The following is a 22,433-nucleotide window of genomic DNA, read 5'->3' as shown; positions in this document are numbered from 1 at the left end:
CACTTTCAGGTTTTAAAAATTGTCAGCAAGAATGGGTGGAGGAAGTAAGAGTGCCAAAAATCAAGGGCGGTCGGATTCTCCAGTAAGTCCAGGGTTTCAAACACCTACAACGACTGTTACGAATACACCATTGACGTCACCTGCACCCGTCAAAGGCACATCAAAGCCTCTATCAAAATCAAATGTTGAAACATGACCAGTTACCTCGAAAACGGTCCTGAAAGAATCATCTAAGAGTTGGTGGCACTCTCCTGATGGAAGCTTACTAGAAATAGGAACTAGCTTCAAACCATTCGAGGATCTGCCTCCAAAAAATCTGAGCTTCAGTTCTCCAAGTGAAACTGTTCCACCAGGTTTCAAAGTTAAAACTACCTGTGTGGGTACAATACCAATCATCACCTCGATTGAACCTGAAACTCCTGTTGAAAGGGTTACTACCGAGAATGCTCAGGAAAGAATCAGCAAGATGGGTTTGAGAAATCTAGATGGTTCATATATTATGCTGACACCACAGCGAGGGTCAACGACATATGCGTCTTCGCAACCAATCCATACTGTTGCAAGAAACCAATATAGCGGGGCGCACTACGTAGCGACTTAGTCAAACAGTTTTATATCTCAATTGCAGCAAGTCGCGCCACCACACTTGGGACCAGTTTTCAATAAGCCAGCGCGAGTACAAGAATTTATGAGCAATTAGTTCACAGTAAAGCAAGGGCAAAAAGCTAAGAAAATCCTTGAGCTAGCTCCCACAAGGGAAAAGTTTGTGCCACATACTGCCAATCATCCCTTCACAGTAGCACCCGTGTTACCTCAAACACTCGAAAGTTACGATAGATTATCAGATCTAGATGATTTTTTGCAAAAATTTGAAGGAACTGCAGGAACACACAGCTGGGGCGATGCAGTAGCATGCCATATGCTACCAATAGTGCTGCAAGGAGTAGCAAGGGAATGGTTCAATAATTTACCAGTCCAAACCGTTACAGGTTTTGTGGATTTGCGCTCAAGATTTTTATTAAACTTTCACAACTTTAGCGCCCACAAAAGAACACATGTCGAATGTAACATCCCGCATTTTTCCGTTAAATTATTTTAACGCCCATCTTTTTATTTTAATAATATCCTCAGTATCTCGATTCATATCCTCCATTAGCTAACATTCTTAAAATATTTTCGTTATTGAATTATAACATCTCTCGTACTCTCGTGTAATTCAAAATAATTCGTTTGGTTAATTCACGCACCCGCACCCGAACTAGAGGGACTAAACTTGCAAAGAGGCTAAAGATTTAACCAGGTCAACTAGTCAAACCTTCAACCTCCTCCTCTCATTTTCTCTCTTTCTCTCTTTTCATACTTCCATTTTCCTCTCAAGAACTCAAACAAGATTCATCATCTAATTTCGGATTTGGAGGCTAACATCAAAACAAATTACATATTTAGAATCCTCTCTTCATCCTCTTCGACTTGATACCAATTTCATCTCATTTGGGTAACTTTCTAAAATCACTAGATTTTGTGTTCTTGATGTTTTTGAATTATAAAAGTGTTAATTAGTGTCTATGGCTCGTGTATAACATGAATATATGTTTTGTTTGTTCGATTTGTTGTTTTGAGTAACTAGTTTGAACACTTGAAAATGGGTTTGCTTAATCTTTGATTTTGGAAGATTAAATGTTGTTAAATTGTTAAAGTTCATGTTTTAATTGTGTTACTAGTATCACTAGCTTCATTTTGATGTGTAGGTTGATTTGTAAAACTTCAAAAACATGATTAATGATTTTGTGATTCTTGATTAGGGTTTGATCGTTCTTGAGATGAACTTTTTGATGCTTGAATGCCATTAAATGTTAATTGTTAGTGTTTAGTTGTAATGCATGTTTCATTACCTTCAAAACGGCATATCATATGTGTGAATTGGATTCCCGAAACTTAAAATGCATTTTGTGAACTTGAAACTTGAAAATGGACTTTAAATGATCACATGACGAGAAATCGATTATTGGAAATGATGTTTTTGTTTGATGAAACATGTTTAATTATGTTCCTTGTCAAAAGAGCTTTCCAACGATATAAGGTGCGAGTTCTAAATGTTTACGGTTTGCATTTTATGCTAAAACGAATTTTGGATCAAGACTTGAACATTTGAAACTGGCCAGGTACCAGCTCCCGTGTATTGTCGCGGCGCGACAATTGTGGGCAGCGGTGCGGCATAAGCCGTGTCCAGGCTCTGACCTCCTTGGTCAAAATAAGAAAAATGTTTGGCACGCTATGGACCTCCGATTCACATGAGACTTGTTCTAACATGCTTATATATGAATAAAAACCTCAGAAAAATAGTTCGAGACCCGACCCGAACGTGTTGACTTTTTCGTTGACTTTGACCCGACCAAAGTTTGACTTTTTTCAAACTTAACCAAATGATTATGCAATCTTTCTAACATGATTATATACTTGTATCTTGCATGAAACTTGACAATTTAATTCACAAGCTTTATAATCGAGTCGTAGCGAGCCATAGGACTAATTGAACATCTTTGACCTATCGTGTTTAACGTTATTGATACAACCTATATGTTTAGGTCAAGACTAGCTTTGTCTTTGCACGCGTTTACTTGTTGAAGTACTTTATTACTCTTGCACTCAAGGTGAGATCATAGTCCCACTTTTTACTCTTTGAACTTACTTTTGGGATGAGAAAACATAAACGCTTCTTTTAACTAAGTGAACACAAGTACATGAAAACAAACATTCTACATACGAGTTTAGAACAAAATCCTCAATTCGATTATCATTAGTTACTCTTGCAGTGTGTAAGTGAAGGCGTGAACTTATGTTGTATGGCCATATGGGTTTGACAAACCCTCATCTCGGACGGTTCGCTACCGTCCACAGATGAAATATATTTTCGAGAAATAGTGTTGTTCTAGCACTATTAATGGGGTTCAATGAATGGAATGTTAAGCCTTGATAATTGGGTGCTCGTAAATATTAACTTTTAGAATGTACTACTATTTTATCAATGTTGCAAATCTTGTGGTTCGACTTACTTTTACTCACTTACTTACTTAAACCTATGATTTCACCAACGTTTTCGTTGACAGATTTCTATGTTTTTCTCAGGTCTTTGAACGCTATGTGAAACATGCTTCCGCTCATTATTTAATACTTGCATTGGATGTCGAGTATACATGCATTTCATGGAGCGTCTTTTGACTTTCTTTAAAACTGTGTCGTATAGGTTTCACATGTAACTATAACTTTGTAACGTAACTTTTGGATGAACAATTCTTGTAAACTTTGAAACAATCTTTATTTTTGAAAGGAATGCGACATATCTTTGGTCAAACGTCACGTTAAAGACCTATGACCACACAACGGGACCTAAGTAGTCGACGCCGTCAATTGATGATTTGTCGGGGTCGCTACAAGTGGTATCAGAGCATTGGTTGTAGGGATTTAGAGTTCATTGGTGTCAACCATGAGTCATAGGGTACATTAGTGAATGTAGACTACAATCGGCATATAGACTTGAAGTAGGAATTACTTGACTATTTGTGCATTTATACTTGAACGTTTCTACTCATAACTAACTTTCGCTTCTTCTAAATCTTTCGTTGTTTAATTTGATTGACGCGCCACCTTGACTTTATAGAATAATGTCGAATGCACATATGAATCAGGGTAATATAATTGCCTGGATTATATTACGGTGACTCATATGAACGTTCCGACATTACAACACAAAGAATTTAAGGCAAGTCAAGGAAAATTTTCTCTTCATCATTATTCCATATCACGATTAGTATTGTTAAAAATACTAATCAACGATATTCTTGTATTATGAAGGAACAATGGCTCACCAAGGTCAACACAATACTCCTCTCGAAACTTTAGAACAAGCTCTTCAACGAATGATAACCACCACCGTGGGTGCGGCCGTGGCCGATCACTTTTCCAACAACAACAATCGTTGGGCAGGTAATTCAAATGAAGGTTGCTCCTACAAAAACTTCATGAAGTACAATCCTCCCACTTTCGATGGAACCGGGGGACCGGTTGCTATCACCCAATGGTTTGATCAAACGGAATCCATTTATAGCATAAGCGGTTGTCGAGACCGAGATAAGGTCAAATTCTCCACCCTCACTTTCACCGGTGTTGCTCTCTCATGGTGGAACACGCATGTACAATCGGTGGGTATCGATGAAGCCCACACACTCTCTTGGACCGAATTAAGAGAAAGAATGATCACCGAATACTTCCCACGTGACGAAATCAAAGACTCGAACAGGGGCTAAGGAATTTAAAAATGGTCAGGAATGACCTTGAAGCTTATAATCAACGGTTTGTCGAACTAGCCTTAAGTTGCCCGAACCTCATGACTCCTGAATCCCTAAGAGTTGAACTTTACATGGAAGGCCTCCCAAAGAGCATTCACCACGAGGTAGTATCATCCAAACCCGCCAACCTACAAGAGGCTTTAACGATGGCCCGCCAATCTATAAAAATGGTGAATGAAATTGAAGCGCCGACACCAACGGCCGAGGACCAACCGGGTAACAACAAAAGAAAATAGGAAGTCTCTCCATCGAGCAACTACAACAACAACTACACCAAGAAGTCTTTCACCTCCGACGGCAAGAAAGGTTATGCCAGGTACCTACCTTATTGTAACAAGTGCCACAAACATCATTTTGGTGAATGTAGCAAGCCTTTTTGCAACATATGCTACAAACATCACTTTGGTGAATGTGGCAAGCTAATTTGATGCCGATGCCAAGGAAGGGGTCATATGGCCAAACATTGTGGAAGTGCCTCCCCCATCACACAAAAGGGACCCAACACACAAAAGTCGGTCACTTGCTACGCATGTGGCCAAACGGGTCATTTTAGGAATGAATGCCCAAAGAAGAAAATCAACCCCAACGCACGCGACTTCAACATTAACACCGAGGAAGCCCGAGATGACAACTAGTCACGGATATGTTCTTCTTGAAATTCTCATGTTTCATGTTTATTCGATTCGGATGTCGATAAATGTTTTGTATCCAAGGCTAGGAGCCTACTCTTTGCACTCCACCATTTTCCCTAGGTACTACTTACGCCATTTAAGTGAACAACGAAAAATTTTTGTGTATCGATAAATTTTATCGGAGGATGTACGTTAAACTTATTGGGTGGATAATTTAAATTTTGACTTGACACCTATAGAACTAAGGAGCTCAAAACATATTCGTTAAGGAGAAATGTTTCCCTGCAATTATGTATAGATTATTGCGAACTAAGTAATTTCCGATTAAGAACCGATATCCTTTTCCCCGTATCAACAACCTCTTGAACCGTCACAAGGATCTCGTGTGTATTCCAAAATCGACCTTCATTCTGGTTATCATCAATTGAGGGTTAAGGGAGACGATGTCTCATAAATCACTTTCCGAACTCGCTACGATAGTTATAAATTTCTTTTAGTGCCGTTCAGTTTATCTAAGGCTCCTTCTGTATTCATAGACCTCCGGCACCGCGTATGCAAACTTATCTAAGACAAAAATCGTTACCGTACTAATAATTGATGTTCTAAACCTATTCAAATGAAGAAGAAAATGAACAACGTCTTCGACTTACGCTCGAACACTTGAGAAAAGAGCAACTCTATACCGAATTCTCCAAGTGAGAATTTTGGTTAAACGAAGTTCAATTTTTAGACCATGTTTTTAGTGGTCAAAGTATCTCAATACATCTCACAATCGGAACCACACGTAATCGGGAAACCCTCACGACTCAGACTTGTATTCGTAAAATCTTAGATCTCGCCGGTTATCACTGAAGATTCATTTCCGACTTTTCTCGTGTTGCACGACCTTTAAACTCGTTAACTCACTGAGGGAAAAATTTAAACCTCTCCGTGTCCGAACTTTGAACATGATCTTTTACACAAACCTTACTAGCTAAATTCGTTTAGCACACTGGAACTCAAATATGGAAATATTTCTACTTGAACACCCGAAAGGCATACTCTCTCGACTCGAAATCAAGGAAACTGAAATTCGTTATTTTGCTCGAAAAATTTGAATACTTAATCATGGACCCGATCAACCTTCTCATCAACACGTGCCACGTTACATAGCTCTGTTATTTCACCATTTTCCGCCTGATATTACTGGAACTTAAGATAACACCCAATCCAAGGATACTTCACTCTTCTTTGACTTATCATACAACTACGTGTACTATCTCGTTATCCCACCAAGCCTCAACATTCGACCACTAAGTGCGCAACATGGTTACCTCAAGGTGTGAACTCATCCTATTCTAAGTTCTCATTTCACTCCTGTCTTATCGCTCACACTTTCGTGTAAGGAAACTTTTTATAAAACTTCTCAATGGAGAGAGAAACTCTTCACTAGTATTCGCCACGATGGTGAATAGTCCTAACAACCATTTTCGGGAACCGATGGATCTTCCGCGGTGCGAACCTCTTAAGAAACGAAACCTGTTCAAACGTGTATTAAAGAAAATTCTAGCTCGGCACGGCGTACCATCTCCATTAAAATTTCAGATCGGGATACTCGTCTCACTTCTAAATTCGGGATGCCTTACAAGGAACCTTAGGGACACGTTTAAACATGAGTGCCGTGTATCATCCACAACCAACGGACCAAACAAACGTACGTTTCACATCTTGGAAAGACATGTTACAAACTTGTATTGTTGCCTTTAGTTGTCTCCTCTCACACAGCAGTTACCATTTGTGTATTAACGCCGCACTTCCGAAACCCTATATGACCGCAAATATCATACCCGTATTCGTTGGACCAAAGTATGTGGCAAGAAAATCACCGAATCCGAACTCATTCAAGAAATAACAGTTGAGATCGTCCAAGTCCGAGAAGGACTCAAGACGACCCGTAGTCGCCAAAAGGGCTATACCGATATTCGACGTAAACCTCTCGAATCCCAAGTCAGTAACCGTGTAATATTGAGAACTCGCACCTTGGGAAGGTGTAATCCATTTCGGGAATCAGGGAAAGTTAAAACCGCGATATATTAATCGTTTTGAAACCTTGGGGCGTATTGGAACCGCTCCTACCGTTTAGAACTTCCAACTCAATTAAGTTTCCGTTTACCCTACGTTCCATGCAACAAACTTAGAGACGTGTCCTATGGAACAGGAATGTGCTACTCTCCTAGATAAACTTACTATTGATGGCAAACTCCCCTTCATGGAAAACTGGTTGAAATTTTGGATCGTAAAACCAAGTCTTAATCCAAACTGAAATCTCGACTGTCAAAATTTGTGGGAATGCCCAAGGACGTATCTTCAATTATTCATAGCATTGACAACGTAAGGTCTCGAGTAAGAAGCAACGACTATTGCTTTTAACTAAATTTCGGGACGAAATTTCTTTTAAGGTGTGGGTAATGTAACATCCCGCATTTTTCCGTTAAATTATTTTAACGCCCATCTTTTTATTTTAATAATATCCTCAGTATCTCGATTCGTATCCTCCATTAGCTAACATTCTTAAAATATTTTTGTTATTGGATTATAACATCTCTCGTACTCTCGTGTAATTCAAAATAATTCGTTTGGTTAATTTACGCACCCGCACCCGATCTAGAGGGACTAAACTTGCAAAGAGGCCAAAGATTTGGCTAGGTCAACTAGTCAAACCTTCAACCTCCTCCTCTCATTTTCTCTCTTTCTCTCTTTTCATACTTCCATTTTCCTCTCAAGAACTCAAAATAAGATTCATCATCTAATTTCGGATTTGGAGGCTAACATCAAAACAAATTACATATTTGGAATCCTCTCTTCATCCTCTTCGACTTGATACCAATTTCATCTCATTTGGGTAACTTTCTAAAATCACTAGATTTTGTGTTCTTGATGTTTTTGAATTATAAAAGTGTTAATTAGTGTCTATGGCTCGTGTATAACATGAATATATGTTTTGTTTGTTCGATTTGTTGTTTTGAGTAACTAGTTTGAACACTTAAAAATGGGTTTGCTTAATCTTTGATTTTGGAAGATTAAATGTTGTTAAATTGTTAAAGTTCATGTTTTAATTGTGTTACTAGTATCACTAGCTTCATTTTGATGTGTAGGTTGATTTGTAAAACTTCAAAAACATGATTAATGATTTTGTGATTCTTGATTAGGGTTTGATCGTTCTTGAGATGAACTTTTTGATGCTTGAATGCCATGAAATGTTAATTGTTAGTGTTTAGTTGTAATGCATGTTTCATTACCTTCAAAACGGCATATCATATGTGTGAATTGGATTCCTGAAACTTAAAATGCATTTTGTGAACTTGAAACTTGAAAATGGACTTTAAATGATCACATGACGAGAAATCGGTTATTGGAAATGATGTTTTTGTTTGATGAAACATGTTTAGTTATGTTCCTTGTCAATAGAGCTTTCCAACGATATAAGGTGCGAGTTCTAAATGTTTACGGTTTGCATTTTATGCTAAAACGAATTTTGGATCAAGACTTGAACATTTGAAACTGGCCATGTACCAGCTCCCGTGTATTGTCGCGGCGCGACAATTGTGGGCCGCGGCGCGGCATAAGCCGTGTCCAGGCTCTGACCTCTTTGGTCAAAATAAGAAAAATGTTTGGCACGCTATGGACCTCCGATTCACATGAGACTTGTTCTAACATGCTTATATATGAATAAAAACCTCAGAAAAATAGTTCGAGACCCGACCCGAACGCGTTGACTTTTTCGTTGACTTTGACCCGACCAAAGTTTGACTTTTGTCAGACTTAACCAAATGATTATGCAATCTTTCTAACATGATTCTATACTTGTATCTTACATGAAACTTGACAATTTGATTCACATGCTTTATAATCGAGTCGTAGCGAGCCATAGGACTAATTGAACATCTTTGACCTATCGTGTTTACCGTTATTGATACAACCTATATGTTTAGGTCAAGACTAGCTTTGTCTTTGCACGCGTTTACTTGTTGAAGTACTTTATTACTCTTGCCCTCAAGGTGAGATCATAGTCCCACTTTTTACTCTTTGAACTTACTTTTGGGATGAGAAAACATAAACGCTTCTTTTAACTAAGTGAACACAAGTACATGAAAACAAACATTCTACATACGAGTTTAGAACAAAATCCTCAAATCGATTATCATTAGTTACTCTTGCAGTGTGTAAGTGTAGGCGTGAACTTATGTTGTATGGCCATATGGGTTTGACAAACCCTCATCTCGGACGGTTCGCTACCATCCACAGATGAAATATATTTTCGAGAAACAGTGTTGTTCTAGCACTATTAATGGGGTTCAACGGACGGAATGTTAAGCCTTGATAATTGGGTGCTCGTAAATATTAACTTTTAGAATGTACTACTATTTTATCAATGTTGCAAATCTTGTGGTTCGACTTACTTTTACTCACTTACTTACTTAAACCTATGATTTCACCAACATTTTCGTTGATAGATTTCTATGTTTTTCTCAGGTCTTTGAACGCTATGTGAAACATGCTTCCGCTCATTATTTGATACTTGCATTGGATGTCGAGTATACATGCATTTCATGGAGCGTCTTTTGACTTTCTTTAAAACTGTGTCGCATAGGTTTCACATGTAACTATAACTTTGTAACGTAACTTTTGGATGAACAATTCTTGTAAACTTTGAAACAATCTTTATTTTTGAAAGGAATGCGACATATCTTTGGTCAAACGTCACGTTAAAGACCTATGACCACGCAACGGGACCTAGGTAGTCGACGCCATCAATAGACGATTTGTCGGGGTCGCTGCCACGACATTAAGCATAAATCGAAAGAAAGCTTAGGCGAGATAATAGACAGGTACACCAAGGAGGTGGCCAAAATACAGGACTTTCCAGAAAGCCAGAAGGTATCCGGCTTTATACATTGTATAGCTACGGACATGCACCTATCTTTATGGCAGCGGTTACGCAGAAGAGTGCCAAAAACTTTCGCAGAAGCTGTAAAAGAAATGCATGATTATATGCGAGCACAAGAAGACATAAAGCAAAATTGTGGGAGTGCCTCTTCAAGCATGTATATCGATGATGATTACTATCGAATGCTGGGAAGAGGATCAGAGTCTGGAAAGTGCTATGGTACTAACGGGCCACCCGGAAGTGGTAACTACAATAGTGATAAATATCGCAAGTTTAATAATAACAAAGAGGGTGGAAGTCAGAGGTTTAAAAGCAACCACGCCGATAATGTCGCATTAATAAAAGACCTCACAAAAACACCAAAGGAAATTTTAGCTACAGAGGCAGTATGCAAAAGCTTCGATCCCCCAGTACCTTTGTCAAAATATGGGAACAGAGACAAAAGCAAATTTTGCGATTTTCATGATGATTATGGTCATGAAACCAACGAATGTCGGCATCTAATCGAAAAGGTAGTTGCTGAACTTAAAAGAGGAAGATTGCAACACTTGATGAAAAGTGGAAAAGCATCAAGTGAGAAGCCGAAAGGAGAAAAAGAATATCCGTGGCAAAAGAAGAATGATGAAAGGGAAACGGATAAAACCATTAATATGGTAACCAGCGGACGACCAAATTAGAGAGCAAGTTAGAAGTATCTGAAGAGTGGGAAAACATGTAATACCCCGTCAGAATCCACTAATGGTGTATTAACTCTGGTCCCAATGCTTGGCTTGACTTCTACGTAACAGCAATGTTCTACAGCGGATGCAACTAATACCTGAGATAAAACATGCAAAACGGATCAACATAAAGTTGAGTGAATCTACAGGTTTGATTAAATAGTTCTCGTATGTTTCATAAAATAGTTTCCATAAATCGTTTGTCGAAAATCATTTCGCAAAATCGTTTATCTGAATAAACTGCTAAGGTTTAATCTCAAAAGTTTGCATATAGCAAATGCTAAGTAATAAACTGTTTGTAAGAAGTCAAGTTTCAACTGTGAGTGACATCAAAAAGTTCTTTTCGTTTCATCTATTTGTAGACATTACCATGTTTAGTTTCAAGTTTGTAAACATCATGTTTAAGTAACGTTCTTCGTAAGTTAGGCCACGAGATTTCTGAAAAGCTTCGTAATTATATACATTTGTTATGAGCACTTGATTATAAAGCTTTAACCTTTGCGTGACCAAGCCACACGTCTTAGTTTACCCTATCATGGCGATACACCGATCAATGTACGAGTAACAACAAAATAAAGACCAGTTTATGTTAAGGTGAGGTTTGTCAAACCTAACGGTACCGTCCCTATAAGTCGAGCTTACAAAGTAACTAATATAATCAAGCTAAGGGATTTTTGATCTGAACTCATATGTATATTCTGGTAAGTTACTCGTGCCTAGTGCGTAAAACAGTTGTAAAAACACTTGTAAAAACAGTTTAAAAAATAGTTTCGAAAGCAGCATGTATCTCATCCCAAAAATGTTGATGAAAAAGGCACTGTAGACTCACCTTAGCAAAAGCACTTGTTAATATCTTAGCAAAACGTACGGTTGTCGAACAATCTCGACTGAACAACGCAACCTAAACAAGTAAATTATCTTAAGTATACAACTATAGGTCAAACTATGTCAACCCATATTGTACACAAAGTCTTAGTGCTCAGACTGACTCAACGAAAAAGTAAAAGTTAACTAATCCAAGCAAGTCAACAAAAGTCAACCAAAGTCAAACCAAAAGTCAACTAGGTCAAAGTGGTCAACTAAAGTCAAATTTCTTAGTAGGTCATGCAATCAAGGTCAACAAGTCAAACCTAGGTCAAATATCATTTTACAACTCATAGTAAAGCAAATCGCATTTTCCTCATCTTAGAGCATACCTTAGAAATTCGTACGTCGTAAAGAGATACATCTATAGCACATAGCACATAATTCATAAAATTATGATCAACTCCAGATCATAACTATACTTAAAATCGTTTCCAAAAATTCTGGCCAAAACCTCATACGATACATAAAAGTCCAATATCAGAAAGGGTATATTTATAGTTCATTACAGCAATTTCTGCCTGTGCGTCAGTTTTAAAACATTTTTCAAAAAATATAGAAAATAGATTTTGACGAACGGCCAATTCGTGTCATCTTAAACATCACAAAGTTTTAGTGATAAAATAATCGGAAGCATTGCTTTAGCCAATTTGTAATGTGTCGCAAAAAAATACAGACTCATCAGTTTTTGACCATCAACCGGACGCATCAAATAGATAAGCATATATCTCATGGAAATTCACGTCTCGGAAGTTTGCATACGAATGAAACATTTCAAGGAACACTTTAACTAACATATTCTAGAAGACCAAAGTCTAAATCAATTCCTAGTTCCTTCTAGAAATTTTTATGTGAACTTAAAAACTGATTCAGCATACTTTACAAATCAAATCTTCGTTTTATCATATCGGGAGCATTACATAAGCTTTCGACGCAAATCTTAAGTCTAAATTGCATAATTTTTCACAAGGAATACAGTAGTACACTTTATATAAACTTAAACACAAAGCATGCAACTCAGAAAATTCGTATATCATGCAAACCCTAACGAAAACTTCGATTAAGCATATCTTGAGCATACGATAATGAAATCAAGCAAAATCAAAGTCCAAACTTAATAGTTTTTTGATATCTATCCATCTAGATAATCATCCAAAATCAGTTCATAATTCAATTTTATCAGATCCATAAGATAAAATTCGTTTTTCATGCAAACAACGTTAATTGAACGACTAAACGATAAACGATAACACAAAACACCATCAATTGAGCACTGGACTTGATTACACTATGTAATTGAACAAAAATCAGATCTAATAAGATTAGGGTTTCCAATTATACCTTAGAAACACAATCAATTGGTACTAGCGTGTAGAGAACGACGAGAGCTATCAATTTCGTGTAGAAGGCAAGAGCAAACAAGCAAAAATTGATGGTGATTGAAGATTATGAAGGTGTCGATGATGATAATGAATGAGAGGCTGATTTGGGTCGTGATTTAGGTGGAGGAGGGCATAAGTTTGATAAATGATGGATTAGGGCTAGGTTAGGAGCCTAATGGACCACTTATTAGTCAACCGGGCCACAAAAATAATCCAAACGAATGGGCTAGAAGGGGGTGGCTGATTGGGAGCTGGAATGAAGTGTCCATGGACTCCTCTAAGTCACTAGATAAATTCCTTGGTCCTCCGTTACGTGTCGTTGGCCGAGAACGTAAACCGAATCGCTAAACGTTAATTTCTCGCGTTTTAAATTCTTAAAACTTCTAAATAACTAAAAGTATTCTTAAAACATAATAATTACATAAAATAATAATCAAAAGTGAAATACCATTCGTTTCATTATTTTCTTGTATGCGCGTGGTCCGTTTCGAGTGCCGTTAACCGTACCGGGTCTCCGGAACGTTAACTAGTCGTTGAAACGAATTCACCGGTTTTAATTTACTAAATAAATAATAAATTAAATAAGTTTTTCATAAAGTCAATAATTATTAGAAATAATTATTTTATCGTTTTTCCGAGTTCCGTAAACTGAAAAGCTTTCTAGGCGATTAACTTAATCGTAATGTTTTCTAGTTATTTCGCTATTCGAAACAAGTTCATCAATTAATATAAATATATTAAATAAAGTAATCCACTAGGATCTTGTATGCATTTAAATCAAATAAACACATAAATTTTAAGTAAACACCATTAAATATTTAACGGACAAGTAACGATAGTAACGGAAAAACTCGGGTTGTTACATTACCCACCTGTTATGAAAAATTTCGTCCTAAAATTTTAGTACGCATCTGCTGTAGTCGTCTCCTCGGGAAATAGTTGCTGATACTTTAGTCTCATCTGGTCTTCACGCTCTCGCGTGAATTCTGGTCCTCTACAGGCGTTCCATCGAACTTTAACTATCGGAATTCTGCTTTGCTTTAGTTGTTTAACCTCATGATCCATAATCTCTACAGGTTCATCAACAAAATTAAGCTTAGGATTGACTTGTACTTCGTCTAAAGAAATTACCAAACTTTTATCTGATAAACATTTCTTCAAGTTAGAAACATGGAAAGTGTCATGAACTTCGCTGAGTTTTTGTGGTAGGTTCAGCCTGTACGCTACCGGTCCAATTCTTTTGGTAATCTCAAAAGGTCCAATATATCTCAGACTTAGCTTGCCTCTTTTACCAAAAGGCACTACACCCTTCCAGGGTGATACCTTGAGTATAACCTGTAGTGACCCGAACTTTTCCATGTTTATATATATTAATTGAGATTGATATTTACATGACTAAATGTTTCCAACGTGTTAAGCAATCAAACTTGTTTAGACTTGATTAAATGAAATAAGTTTCATATAGACAATTGATCACCCATGTTGACCGGCGATTCACGAACGTTACAAAATTGTAAAAACTACATGTTGTGGTATATATATATAGACATATATATATGGTTGACATAAGATTATGATGAGTAAGTATCGCACTAAGTATATTAACAATGTGTGATATACATAAGAAATGAGATTACTAAGTTAAGAAACTCGAAATGATATATATAACGATTATCGTTATGATAACGTCTACTAAATACATATGTATCATATTAAGATATTGATACACTATATTTAACATGATAAAATGATATTTAAATATATCATTAAGTGTGTTAACAATGAACTACATATGTAAAAACAAGACTACTAACCCAAGAATTACGAAACGAGACTTATATGTAACGATTATCGTTGTAACGATATTTTAATGTATATATCATATTAAGAGATATTCATACATCATAATATCATGATAATATAATAATTTAACATCTCATTTGATATAATAAACATTGGGTTAACAACATTAATGTCATAATCCTACCTTAACCATAAGGACGAATACAATAACATATGATTTCATCGCGATGTATTGACCTCTATATGCGACATTTTTCAAAAACTGCATTCATTTTTACAATACAAACCATAGCTTTTATTACAAATACAAGGTTTAAACAACTTAATAATGATTATCGTTTAGCGATAATCTTAGACTTACAAACTTTACATGTGATAATAACAATACGACTTCCAACATATTTTACATTACAAATCCTCCGATATGCAGTTTTATTTTTGACACAAATATGCATACTCAAGATCTTGCTTAAATTCAACATGTTGCAGCGGAAGCTTTTAGTTATCACCTGAGAATAAACATGCTTAAAACGTCAACATAAAGTTGGTGAGATATAGGTTTAATGCCGGCAGCGTTATAAATATAGACCACAAGATTTCATATATAAACATTTTAATAAAAATATTCTAAGTTGTTGAGCACTTGATAACCATACTTAACATTTAATCAACGTCGCATATTCCCTTTATTATAAAATCTTACTACACCGTACCAAGTGTAGTCACCAAAACGAAGTACTGTGCAACCGTTGAATACTGGTCGTCCAGTCCGGTTGGGGTAGTCAGGCCCGATAGATCTATCAACAGGATTCGCGTTTACAATACCTTATGTAAATAATAGTTACCAAGTTACAGGGAAGTATGCCAGTGGTACAACTCAACGTAGAATATATATTTTTAATCACTTATGTCCATAACGTAAATCATAACATGCATGTATTCTCATCTCGAAATATTTAGAGTTTAAAAGTGGGACTATATACTCACTTTTGCCTTGAAGGTATTTATCACGACTTGGTCTCCGATAGATATCACGAACCTAACCATATATATAATATATCAACATATTTTCTTTTTAAGTAATCGTTATATATATATATATATATATATATATATATATATATATATATATATATATATATATATATATATATATATATATATATACACTTTTAATACTTTTAATATTTTCTTAGTCCGTAGTTAGCAGTCCGATGTTAGTGGTCCACAATTAGTTGCTTAAATAAAATAAATAAAGACCCCATCGTATTCGTATTGATCAGAATTACTCTCGACCCATGGTACCATGTTGTCAAGTGACGTGTTGCGTACATAAAGTACTGTGTTGTCAAATGACGTGTTGTGTACAATCATGAGGTCTTATGATTAATCTTCTCGTGTTGTTTACGGGTGGTCCTGAAATATATAAAATCAAATCATAAGTAAATATATATGAAATATCATATTAATTAGAAATATATGATTAATTTAATTTTTCTCCAAATATTTTCGTAGCTAAACTAGCTTCAGATACTCGATCTTGTTTTAGTCGTAGTTTCTTCATTACAACTCCGTTTTTGTTGGTTCAACTTGCCACTTCCTTGGATCGAGTCAATTTTTAAGAATATGAACTGAAAATACCTTAGGTTGTATTCGAAATCACAGGTTATAGGTAAAAATTTGGTGAAACTTATGAAAGTGATCATTTTCCATCATAAAAACAACATTTAATGATCATTTTTCTAAAAATACTTACACTTTGAGTTAAACCATGAAATTTTTATGTGTTAACATATTCATAAGAAATATCATTTTTCCAGAACATGAACTTCCAATTCAGAGTTCAAGATAGTTTTTATTTATCCAACCCAAAACAGCCCCCGGTTGCACTCCGACGACGTAGATTCAGTTTTTAAGGTGTTCTTTGTAAAACCAAGTTATATCTTGTTAAGTTAGCATATCATTATGATATATTACAGGTCTTGAAGTTTTTTAAAAGTCAAGTTAGAAGGATCTATTTAGTTTGCAAACAAGTTTTAAATCATTCAAACTATGTTCTTGTTGTTAAAATTTTACAACACAAAATAAGATAGCTATATGAATATGAATTGAATAAGATTATGAATAAGGTTAGTACCTCAAGTTACTTGGACAAAGTTACTGTAAGAGATGAGAAAAATCCTAGAATCAAAAGAGTGGTGGAGTTGGATTGAAAGGTTGGAAGTAAACTTGTTTACTTGGAAGGATTTTTGAAGTGTTCTTGAATGGATTTTCTTATGATGATTAAGGGTTGTTTTTGAAGCTAGATCTTCATGGTTATTTGCTGAGATTGTTAAGAACACTTAAGGTTCCTAAGAGTGTGTTTTTAGTTTGAGAAAATGTGTAGTAAAAATGAAAATGGAATGGAGTATAAATGGTGGTGAAAAGATGTATAAATTTGTAATATTGTGCAAAAGTCTTGTAATATGCCAAATTGATTAATCATGAATGCTAAGATCCAAAATTGGCTGACTCATGGCAGCTAATAAAGTGATTGTGATGTGTATATACCAATAGTAAATACGTATAGAAGCTGGGTATGATACGGGTACATATACCCTAGATATACGTATAAAAATCTTGAGAAAATGGAACGAGGATTCAAATATAGCTATCTTTTGTAAATATACTTATATTGTTTTATGTATATAAATCCTTTAAAAGTGATAAAATACATATCTATACGATACATGTATAAGCATTATAAGTTTTAAGTATTTAAGTCGAAGAACGTCACATATAGTTATCGTTTTGATAACTTAAGTTAGTAGTCTCAAAATATACCTATAACTCATTGTTATTAGTACACAATGAGATGTTAAAACATTCTTAGATCATGTTAAATATATAAAAATACATATATATATATACAAACGTATAATTATCGTATGTTATATAGTTCGTGATATCATCGGTCAAATTGGACGGTCAAACGTTGTGTAAAACTCTTTTCAAAAACATAAGTCTCAACAATTTAGATTGCTTATCATGTTGGTAAGGTTTAATTTATGTAAATATTAATCTTATAAGTGTAAAACGATCGGAAAAATCCGGGTCGTTACAGTACCTACCCGTTAAATAAATTTTGTCCCGAAATTTTAATGTTGTACCTATTTTGCTTTCTCGGGAAACAAATGTGGGTACTTTTGTTTCATCTGATCCTCTAATTCCCAAGTAAACTCGGGACCCCTTCGAGCATTCCAACGAACCTTAACGATCGGTATGTTGCTCTGCTTGAGTTGTTTAACTTCACGGTCCATGATTTCGACTGGTTCTTCTATGAATTGTAGTTTCTCATCGACTTGGATTTCTTCAAGAGGAATGGTGAGATCTTCCTTTGCAAGACATTTCTTGAGGTTTGAGACGTGAAATGAATTATGTACTCCGGCGAGTTGTTGTGGTAACTCGAGTCGATAAGCTACCGGTCCGATGCGTTCGATGATCTTGAACGGGCCTACATACCTTGGTTTCAGTTTACCCCTTTTTCCAAAACGTATTACACCTTTCCAAGGTGACACCTTTAGCATAACCATGTCACCGATCTGAAACTCTAATGGTTTCCTTCGGACATCCGCGTAGCTCTTTTGGCGACTACGGGCTGTTTTCAATCTCTCCTTGATTTGTACTATCTTCTCAGTCGTTTCGTGTATGATCTCGGGACCAGTTAATTGTTGATCTCCTACTTCATTCCAACAGATAGGGGATCTACACTTCCTTCCATACAGTGATTCGAATGGTGCAGCTTTAATGCTCGCATGATAACTGTTATTATACGAGAATTCTGCTAATGGTAGATATTTATCCCATCCGTTTCCAAAATCGATCACACATGCCCTGAGCATGTCTTCAAGAGTCTGAATTATTCTTTCACTCTGCCCGTCAGTTTGTGGATGATATGAGGTGCTCATATCCAATCGAGTTCCCAGTGCCTCCTGTAGTGATTGCCATAACTTTGATGTAAATCTACTATCACGATCAGATATAATGTAAATAGGTATTCCATGCCTTGAAACAATTTCCTTTATATACAATCGTAATAGTTTCTCCATTCTATCCGTTTCCTTTATAGGCAAGAAATGTGCAGATTTGGTGAGACGATCAACTATTACCCAAATGGTGTCATAACCCCAGGCAGTCTTAGGTAACTTTGTGATGAAATCCATGGTAATACCATCCCATTTCCATTCTGGGATTTCTGGTTGTTGAAGTAACCCTGAAGGCTTCTGGTGTTCTGCTTTGACTTTGGAACAAGTTAAACATTCCCCAACATATGTCGCAACGTCTGTCTTTAAATTAGGCCACCAATAATGCGTCTTAAGATCTTGGTACATCTTTCCAACTCCAGGATGTATCGAGTATCTTGTCTTGTGCGCCTCATTCAATATCAACTTCCTTAATCCACCCAACTTCGGTACCCAAATACGGTTTGCGAAATATCGAATTCCGTCTTCCCGTATAATGAGTTGCTTCTCATACTTCTTCATTATTTCATTTCCTATGTTTTCTTTAGTAAGAGCTTCTCGTTGAGCCTCTTTGATTTGTGAGTTAAGATTCATGCGAATTTTTATGTTCATCGCTCGTACTCGAATTGGTTCCCATTCTTTTCTGCTTAGAGCGTCGGCCACTACATTCGCTTTCCTGAGATGATAGCAAATCTCATAATCATAGTCGTTTATCAGCTCGACCCACCTACGTTGCCTCATGTTCAGCTATTTCTGATCGAAGATATGTTGAAGGCTTTTATGATCAGTAAACACAGTGCATTTAACCCCATATAAGTAGTGTCTCCATATCTTCAATGCAAACACTACTGCTCCCAATTCTAAATCATGCGTCGTATAATTCCGCTCATGAATCTTCAATTGTCGGGATGCGTATGCTATAACTTTCTTCCGTTGCATAAGGACGCAACCAAAACCTTGTCGCGAAGCGTCACAATATATCTCAAAATCATCGTTCCCTTCAGGTAACGATAAAATAGGTGCTGTAGTCAACTTCTTCTTCAGTAATTGAAATGCACTCTCCTGCTCAGAAGTCCATTTGTACTTCTTCCCTTTTTGTGTTAACGCTGTTAATGGTTTAGCTATTCGGGAAAAATCTTGAATAAACCTTCTATAATAACCAGCTAAACCCAGAGCCGGACCTGGAGTAGGGCCGCAGGTGCGACCGCACTGGGCATCAAGTTAGAAAGGGCATCAAATATGGTGTTCGGACTTTTTTTCTTCAATAAAAAAATAAGTTGCAGAGGATGGGTAAAGAGATGAATGAGAATAAGGAAGAAGAGAAAGGTGGAGTGACCGTGAGGAAGAAAATGTGTACATTACTTTATAATACAAGTAGGTAATGCATTTACATGTACCTTTTGAAACTATATGAATATTTTAAGTAATAATGAATCAGTAATTGTGATATGATAGGGACATCTAGTGACTTTCAAAACTTCGTATATTTATTTGAGTAGAAATTATTTATCTTTATATTTTCTTTTATTTTTCTTCTATTTTGATTCTTTGTGCTACACAATTTTTCTATACAAATTTGATGTTTCTAGATTCCGTTAAATACAATAATTATACGGAATAGTTTTTATTTAGATAACTCTTGATTATGGAGTAATATTTTATTTTATTGATATAATAAGTTATGGTTATTATGCCCTCTTAAATAAATTATACAGAGTATGAAATAATTTAGTAATAAGTTATATCATAGTTTTGAAATATAATTTTTTTCTAGTATCAAGTCACATTATTTCGACTAGAAAAAAATTTAGTTTGATATTAGAATTAATTTTTTGATATATCAATCTCAGACTTGACTTATAATAGGAATTATCATTATCATTATGATTTTTTAGTGTAGTTTATCTCTTCAAACTGTTACATTATACTTTACGGAGTATTTGTTAAGATATTAATGTGAGAATGAGCAATGCAAACTAACGTTTCAAACACTTCATATAATAAGTTTATAAATCTGAATAGGGGCATCATATTGTCATCTCGCACCGGGCAACACAACTCTCAGGATCGGCCCTGGCTAAACCTAAAAATTGGCGTATCTGCGTTGGTGTCTTAGGAGTCTCCCATTTTTCAATGGCCTCAATTTTAGCTGGATCAACCTGAATTCCTTTGCTACTAACAACGTGGCCAAGAAATTGCACTTCTTTCGACCAAAATGCACACTTAAAAAATTTGGCGTATAACTGTTCTTTTCTTAACAATTCTAATACCAACCTTAAATGCTGCTCATGCTCTTGCTCACTCTTGGAATAGATAAGAATATCGTTAATGAAAACGATAACAAACTTATCTAAATACGGACTACAAACTCGATTCATGAGGTCCATGAATACAGCTGGCGCATTAGTCAACCCAAATGGCATAACCAAAAATTCGTAATGACCATAACGTGTCCGAAAAGCAGTTTTCGGAATATCTTCTTCTTTGACACGTAATTGATGATAGCCCGACCTTAGGTCGATTTTCGAGTAAACACATGATCCTTGCAATTGATCAAATAAGTCATCAATTCTCGGTAGTGGATACCGATTCTTGATAGTTAACTTATTTAATTCACGATAATCTATACACATTCGGAAAGATCCATCTTTCTTCTTGACGAATAAAATCGGAGCTCCCCACGGTGAAGTACTTGGTCGTATGAATCCACGGTCCAGTAATTCTTTTAACTGACTCTAAAGTTCTTTTAACTCAGACGGTGCAAGTCTATATGGAGCACGAGCCACTGGTGCAGCTCCTGGTACTAGATCTATTTGAAATTCTACAGATCTAAATGGAGGTAATCCTGGCAACTCTTCCGGAAAGACTTCAGGAAAATCTCTTGCCACAGGCACGCCATTGATGCTCTTCACTTTTTCCTTCGTTTCAACTTTATTAACATGTGCTAAGATAGCATAACACCCTTTCTTCAAGCACTTTTGAGCTTTCAAACAACTAATGAGTTTTAGCTTTGAGTTACCCTTCTCTCCATAAATCATTACTGGCGTTTTATCCTTACGAGGAATGCGAATTGCCTTCTTGGCACACACAACTTCAGCTCCTATTTTGGACATCCAGTCCATGCTGACTATTACATCAAAACTTCCTAATTCTACGGGTATCAAATCAATCTTAAATGTTTATCCGGCTAAATTTATTTTACAATCACGGCAAATTTTATCGGCTTTAATTAGTTTACCATTAGCTAACTCAATCATGTACTTAGCATCTAGAGGTAATGATGAACAATTCAATTTAGCGTGAAAGTCTCTACACACGTAACTTCTATCGGCACCAGTATCAAATATAATAGATGAGGATAAGTTATTAATGGTAAACGTACCCGTAACAAGCTCCGGGTCTTCACACGCCTCTCTAGCATTAATAACAAATGCTCTTCCACGTGCAGATCCATTATTCTTCTCTGGATTCGGACACTGGCTCTTATAATGACCCTGTTTCCCACACCCATAACAGGTAACAGTGGCCAAGGCAGTTCTATTTGCATTGGTGGCAGGAGTTTTGGTACCGTTTGTATTTGTAGCGGGAACCCTACAATCTTCAGCAAGATGACCTTTTCGATTACAATTGTTGCACACAACATTACAATAACCAGAGTGATGTTTGTGGCATCTGTTACATAAAGGATTTCGTCCCTTGTAACCTGAGTTCGAACCGCTACCCGCACCTTGCGTGGTTTCTTGTTTCTTGTTGGATTGT

This window comes from Rutidosis leptorrhynchoides, chromosome 1 (genome assembly GCF_046630445.1).
Source record: "Rutidosis leptorrhynchoides isolate AG116_Rl617_1_P2 chromosome 1, CSIRO_AGI_Rlap_v1, whole genome shotgun sequence".
Lineage (NCBI taxonomy): Eukaryota > Viridiplantae > Streptophyta > Magnoliopsida > Asterales > Asteraceae > Rutidosis > Rutidosis leptorrhynchoides.
This window is presented reverse-complemented; position numbering follows the sequence as displayed.